Here is a 6,066-nt window from a genome sequence, read left to right as displayed (position 1 = left end):
GCTCCGCCTCCGCCCCGGTCAGAGCCGCCGGTGCCCGCAGCGCCGCCCCCGCTCCCCGCCGCCCGCCGCCGCCGCCATCTTCCCTCCCGCGCGTGCTCGGGGCCGGGCGGCCTGAGGAGGGAAGGTCAACCCCGCCCCGCCGCACTGCGCATGCGCAGCGCTCCCCCCCCCCCCCCTCAAGCCAGCCCCCTGCGCAGCGGTGGGGGGGGTAAAATGGAGGGGGGGGAAAAGGCGGGAGCGCCCCCCCCCGTAATTCCTGTCAGTGCCTCAGGGCGCGGGAGGGCAGCTCCTCCTCACGCAAAAATGGGTCCCTGAAGGGCAGCTTCTCCTGTTTCCCCCAAGTTTTTGGGCCACAGCACACGATATTTGTGATTTTTTGGGGAAATAGGTGTAAATGTGAGGTGTTTTCCCTTGCCCACAGTGGGATAACAGCTAATTGAGTGCTGAGGATGAAGGCACTGCACACGGTCACCACACACGCACACAAATGGGAGGTTTAGGTTGGAAATTAGGAGATGTTTCTCCTCAGAAAGAGCAGGCAGGCATTGGCACAGGTCACGCAGGGAGGTGGTGGCGTCACTGTCCCTGGGGGCATTCAAGGAGAGGTGATTAGGGACATGTTAGTGTGTGACACTGGTGGTAGGGGAACGATTGGACCAGATGATCTTGGAGGTCTCTTCCAACCTCAGTGACTCTGTGATAATTGAACGTGAGACAAAGGCACAATCTGTTGGTGTCTCATAGCTTCAGGGATCAACGCTTTCAGGAACCCAGCCCTGGGTCCTTACCTGCTGCAGCTCTGTCCTCCCTGAGCCTTTGGGCGTGCAAAATGCCACTTCGGAAGCTCCCAGCAGGCAGCTGTAAAAAAACACACACAAATTTATTCAATGTCTTTGCATACACACGCATAATGAGGCCACCGCTACATTATATACCCAGATATATGCAAGGAGCAAAACAATACACGGGCATACAGCCCAGGCAGGTGTGAAACCTGAATCCCAAGCTGACTCCAGTGAAAGGAAAAGCTGTGTGGTGTACAACACAGACCCAGCCCACTGGGAGCATTGCTGAAGCACTGTCATTATAATAGCATTAACACACGCTACGCGTTTCAGCTGCTGTGTATCTTGACAAAGACAATATTCCTCTCCTTTGAAGTGCTAAAGGCTGAAACAATGCATGAAACATTTCAGCCTCGAGCCCAAATGGTATCCAAACTTATTAAAAAATAATCTGCCCGTTTGTAATTCAAAATGAGGGAAAAGAAAGCATGAGGACCACAAAGACCGACCCAAGCCCAGCCTTGGTGAGTTAGGAAACTGCCGCATAGCTGATTTTCTCAGCACGCTGGACGGAGGGAAGGGTGTGCTGCTGCCATGGCCCATCAGGGTGTGGGAGATGACAAGAGTACTCACAGGGCGGCTTTTCTCAGCAGCAAACCTTGCTGCCTCACCCCCTCCCACATCTACATCAGGAAAAGGAAGTGCATATTTTCAGTTTCCTCAAGAGAGTCATTCTTTTCCTTCACTCGTTCTTTCTTCCTCCTTCCTGTCCAAGTTCCTTCTAGGCTAAGTCCAACCTGGCCTAGTCCTTTCTCCTTTAATGCACCAGATTTCAATACTGCCTGTAGTGCTGGGTGCCTCGAGACAGCTCCGGATGGAGCAAGGTGTTCTGTCCTGTGCCAGCTGAGTGTGCATCCCTTCTCAATCTATAATCCCCCACTTTGCTTCCAACCAAACACGAGCTCCCCACACCTCATCACGGTGTATTTCTGAGCAGAATGGGACGCTCTCTGTGGCGCTGTGTCAACCAGCCATGCCTCACAGATTGAGAAACTCAGCATGAGAGCAAGGCTGTCAAATACCCCTGGCAGAGCATGACTCTGTTTCAGCAAGGGCTCCTAGGCGTGCCATGAGCACTTCATAATCCCTCGTCCCTGGTCACCCACTCAGGTTGGCCCAGACAGCCGAGGAAGACAACATCATTGATGTAATAATTCTTAACCTCTGTTGAACTCTTTCACTCCTGTGGTTCACCCGGATGAAAAACTGCTATTGGTTTTCGTTCAGAAGATCACTCAGCTCCTGTGAAGAAATAAATAAATAAATAAAGAAAGAAAGAACTACCGTTTTAAATTAAATATGAGAGGATTGGTGTCCCCCACTGTTCACTATCAGTGCCGATAGATATCCGCGTAAATCCCTCCCAGTATGTGCCCTGCTGTCTCGCTCAGTATTATTCCTGTACCCTGAGGGCCGATATCCTGCCAAGTGGTATTTGTTTAAAATTCTCAAATGCACAAATTTGGCACAAAAACTGGAGCAAAGGGCATTCCCTTGGTTACAACAGCTGGGTGGAATCTTCCCACCTCAAAGTCCAAGATCAATTTACATCAGTTCGTTTAAGCTGCAAAACAAAATGAACTCTTCCTGCTAGGCTTGCTCGGACAGACTAATAAGTGCAATGGGGAGCACTAAGCAGAAATGCTGTACAATGTAATCAACTGTTGAAGGTGCAAGCAGTTTTTCAGCTTGTATTAAGACTGATTCACTTGTAGCTGACGTCAATACTCCCTCCCTACTATCTTAGCCTCGGGATTGGAGTATGATAAATATTACCTGTAATGCCATCTGCTGTACAGAGACAGCCCAGAGCTCCAAGGCTTCTCACTATTTATTTAAGAGCTAATGCTGCGCTAAACTAAAATGCAGTTTATTTCAGGCTTATTTGACTTTGTTTTGACTTTAATTAAAAATGCCTGTCCACTTGAATTTTTAAAGCAATCTGTCATAGAGCAAAAGCAACGTTAGCAATGTTTGCCTTGCGAAGAAGTTAAGAAAGCATAGTTAATATCAAACAGAGAACTGCTGTGAAAAGGACAACGTCACCAAACTTCTCCTCATGGAAGATGCAGAGACAGAAGAGTGCTGTCTCTGGGTGGGTAACCAGGGCCTCCCAAATGCCAGCTATCTGTGATACCTTGGGAGAGCTGATTTATTTTATCAATTCCTTTAGAACCTCACCCAAGTTAAGTAGCTTTGCCATAAAATACAGACTATTGTAGTTTAATGGCGATTGTTATTTTTCTCAGTGGTAAAATTGCTTTAAATAGCATCAAATTGAAAACACCTATTTAGAGTAGGTGTATTTAAACACATATTTAAAGTAATGCACATACAAAGGTGTTTTCTCAAAAGATTTTCTTATAATTTTAAGTTTAAAGTACCAGGAATTATACCACTTCCTACAGAAGCTCTTTCAGAATATATAGGTCTGTTGAACAGATTTTATCACTAAAACTTCCTTACACCAAAACCTAACTGAATCTGTTAAAACTGTAAAAAAATAAAGATTAAAAAAAAACTGTACGTGGTGTGTTCAGAAAGAACAGCCCAGGTTCAGCCAACAGACAGCTTGAACGCTTCATCCTTTGTAATTTGTGAAGACCATGGTTATTAAGCTAATCCTACTCCGAGTTAGTTTAAATGTCCAAAAATAAAATTGAACTGTTTAATCACAAGGATATGTGTGCGTGAGCAGAACTTCTGTCATTGTCTCGCTGCAGAGAAACACGTTGACTTTGCCAGATAACTCATTTAGATTTGCATATTTTTAAGTACTTTCAGGGCAGATATTGGTACACTACTCTGAAAGCTCTAGTGTCTATCGTCTTTTCTTTCGAGGATAGAATAATTTTTCTATGGGTAAAAGTAATTAAACTATTTAAATCTAAAATAATTTTAAAAGGAAGGGGCTATGGTTAAAGTTACATAGTTAAAAATTAATTTTACTGAATCACTAAAATATGCTTGATGAGATAAACCAAAATTTAGGTAATGCTTTTTGCTTCATCTCAGCATTTCGTAAGAGATAAGTGTGTTAATTCTGTTTGTGTATGATCAGTTATTCCCCCTGATTTTACCATGCTTGATGGGATTTAATTCCGCAACGTTTGGATTGCAAATGCTGCACTGTAATGTTTAAATGCACATCAAAGTCTTGCAGCTTAAAGTAAAATTAAGATAGCAATACAGTAAATCCCTTCACATGTTTTTTAATAGACAGCAATCTACCACATTTTAAACTGCTTGCATTTTCATTTCATAGGACTTCCCACATGGGTATCACAGTGTCCTTTTTAATTATTAATTAACGCATGTTGATAGAATAAATTAAAATCTCTGTGATAGAGAACATACATTATTTATTATTGTTCTGATCTTGTCCTACACATTTTGGGGTTTGCTTTTTGGAACCTGCTTCAGAAGTCTACCCCAAGGCCAATTTTTTTTGTGGTGGTAGGATTTTTCAAATGGTTTCTCTTACACTTGGCTTTTGCTTTGCATTTTCTATGTCAAGCACGTATCTTTTTCTGTTTTCCGTATGCTTCTTTCTGCAGGAGATTACCACATTCTGTTTGCATGTACATATTTCTGGAAGGTCTTCATGACTTAATTGAACTATCACATCCCAGAGGCAGGGAGTTCAGGGTTAGTCATTTAAGCATAAATAAAGGGGAAAATGAAGTGACACAACAGCTGCATTCACCCTGTTCTTCTTGTGCAGGCTGTATTGGGGATGGGGTTAGGGAAACTGCTGGTCTGAGCAGACTTAACTTACTTTTGAAGAAAAACATCATTAATTACATGATACTTTCCTAATGAACAGTTTCCCAGTTCTATTCTGTTTCAGTGGTAGAAGCAGTAAGAAATGATACCTCCTTACTCATCCAGCTCCTACCTCTTACTCATCCAGCTCCTGATTCAAAGATCGAAGCCGAAATTCCTTTAAGTGGTATATTCTTTATTGCAGCGCTGGATGCACGGGGGATCTCTCCACCTATCGTGCATACCCAAAGCGGAAAGCAGTCTTGAATTTATACAATCAATCTATCAATATTCTACAAGCGCCTATACATATGTATTACCTATCCCCGCCTTCCCTCGCTTCTCATGCTAATTAGCCTTTTGGCACCTTGCGCCTGCGTAGAGCCTCCCAAGAATTGTGGGCAGGGGTCTTTGGGACGTGGGCAGGGGTCTTTGGGAGGAAGACCTCGAGTCTTCCTCACAGTGTACTTTTCACCTTTGGTCAGGAATCTGCTGAATTGGCACGTTTCTTAATTGCGAGAGCTGGTTGTTGCCAATTCTTCCGTTTGTTGTATCTTTATAATGAATTCCAATGTCCAATTTTGAGATTTATAGTCCTTCCATTTGTTTCTCTGTCCGTCTGCCGCTTCCTTATCATGAGTTCCAGTGTCTTGTTTCGAGATACACAGTCCATGTCTGGGGATTGTCCTTGCCTCCCCAATGCCTCCCCAATACCTCCTTAATCAATCCCCCCTTTTCTTTTCCCATGCAAATTCTTTTGCATCAGATACTTTCATTATTTACAGTAACACAACAAAGCAGGCATCTAAACAACATGCACACAAATATTCCTAACACTACTAATGTGATTAGAGCAATGAACACTTGTTCCCACCATTGGAAGTTGGGCAACCAGGCGGTTAACTTATTCCATATTTCACTAAAACTCCATGAAAGATCATCTTTACTGATCTCATGTAGGACCCTTGTCTGCTTCCATATTTCTTCCAGGTCGGTAGAGATCCTTCCACTCTGATCTACATACATACAACAACTTGTATTTATTACTGTACAGACTCCCCCTTGAGCGGCCAGTAACAAGTCTAGGGCCACCCGATTTTGTAATACTACCTGTGATAAACTAGATATCTCTTCTTGTTGAGCCTTTATAGCATCCAGAGTTTTGTTTTCTAACTTCTCTATAATTGCAGAAATATTAACTATCGCCTTTTCCAATTCATTCACTCCTAACCATGGGATAAACCATCGAACAAAACTATGAAAAGCGGTGTGTCTCTCTATCAATGGATTGTTAATTTTTCGTCTAATTCTCCAGATATGATTTCTCAAGTAACCTCGAGGCACTACATCATGTACTGTCATACTGGGGACTACTGCTCCAAGAGTGCAAGTTCCCTTCCAGTTCTCGGGCAAGACCTTACGGGCTGTATCATTGCATAGCCAATACCACCCTTTT

At 43.6% G+C, this 6,066-nt stretch overlaps 1 long non-coding RNA gene across 1 annotated transcript; it reads right to left on the bottom strand.

The window, feature by feature from the left end:
• Positions 1–214: 214 nt before the first annotated feature.
• On the bottom strand, positions 215–4,763 carry LOC119718493 (uncharacterized). The gene is made up of 3 exons (XR_011803822.1): positions 4,744–4,763; positions 2,008–2,087; positions 215–858 (listed from the first exon to the last, which is right to left on the bottom strand). It is a non-coding gene; the product is annotated as an uncharacterized lncRNA (long non-coding RNA).
• Positions 4,764–6,066: the final 1,303 nt, after the last annotated feature.

The sequence above is a fragment of the Anas platyrhynchos genome, chromosome 16 (genome assembly GCF_047663525.1).
Source record: "Anas platyrhynchos isolate ZD024472 breed Pekin duck chromosome 16, IASCAAS_PekinDuck_T2T, whole genome shotgun sequence".
Taxonomy (NCBI): domain Eukaryota; kingdom Metazoa; phylum Chordata; class Aves; order Anseriformes; family Anatidae; genus Anas; species Anas platyrhynchos.
Note: the sequence above shows the minus strand (reverse complement) of the source record. Positions and strands in the feature narration are given on the sequence as shown.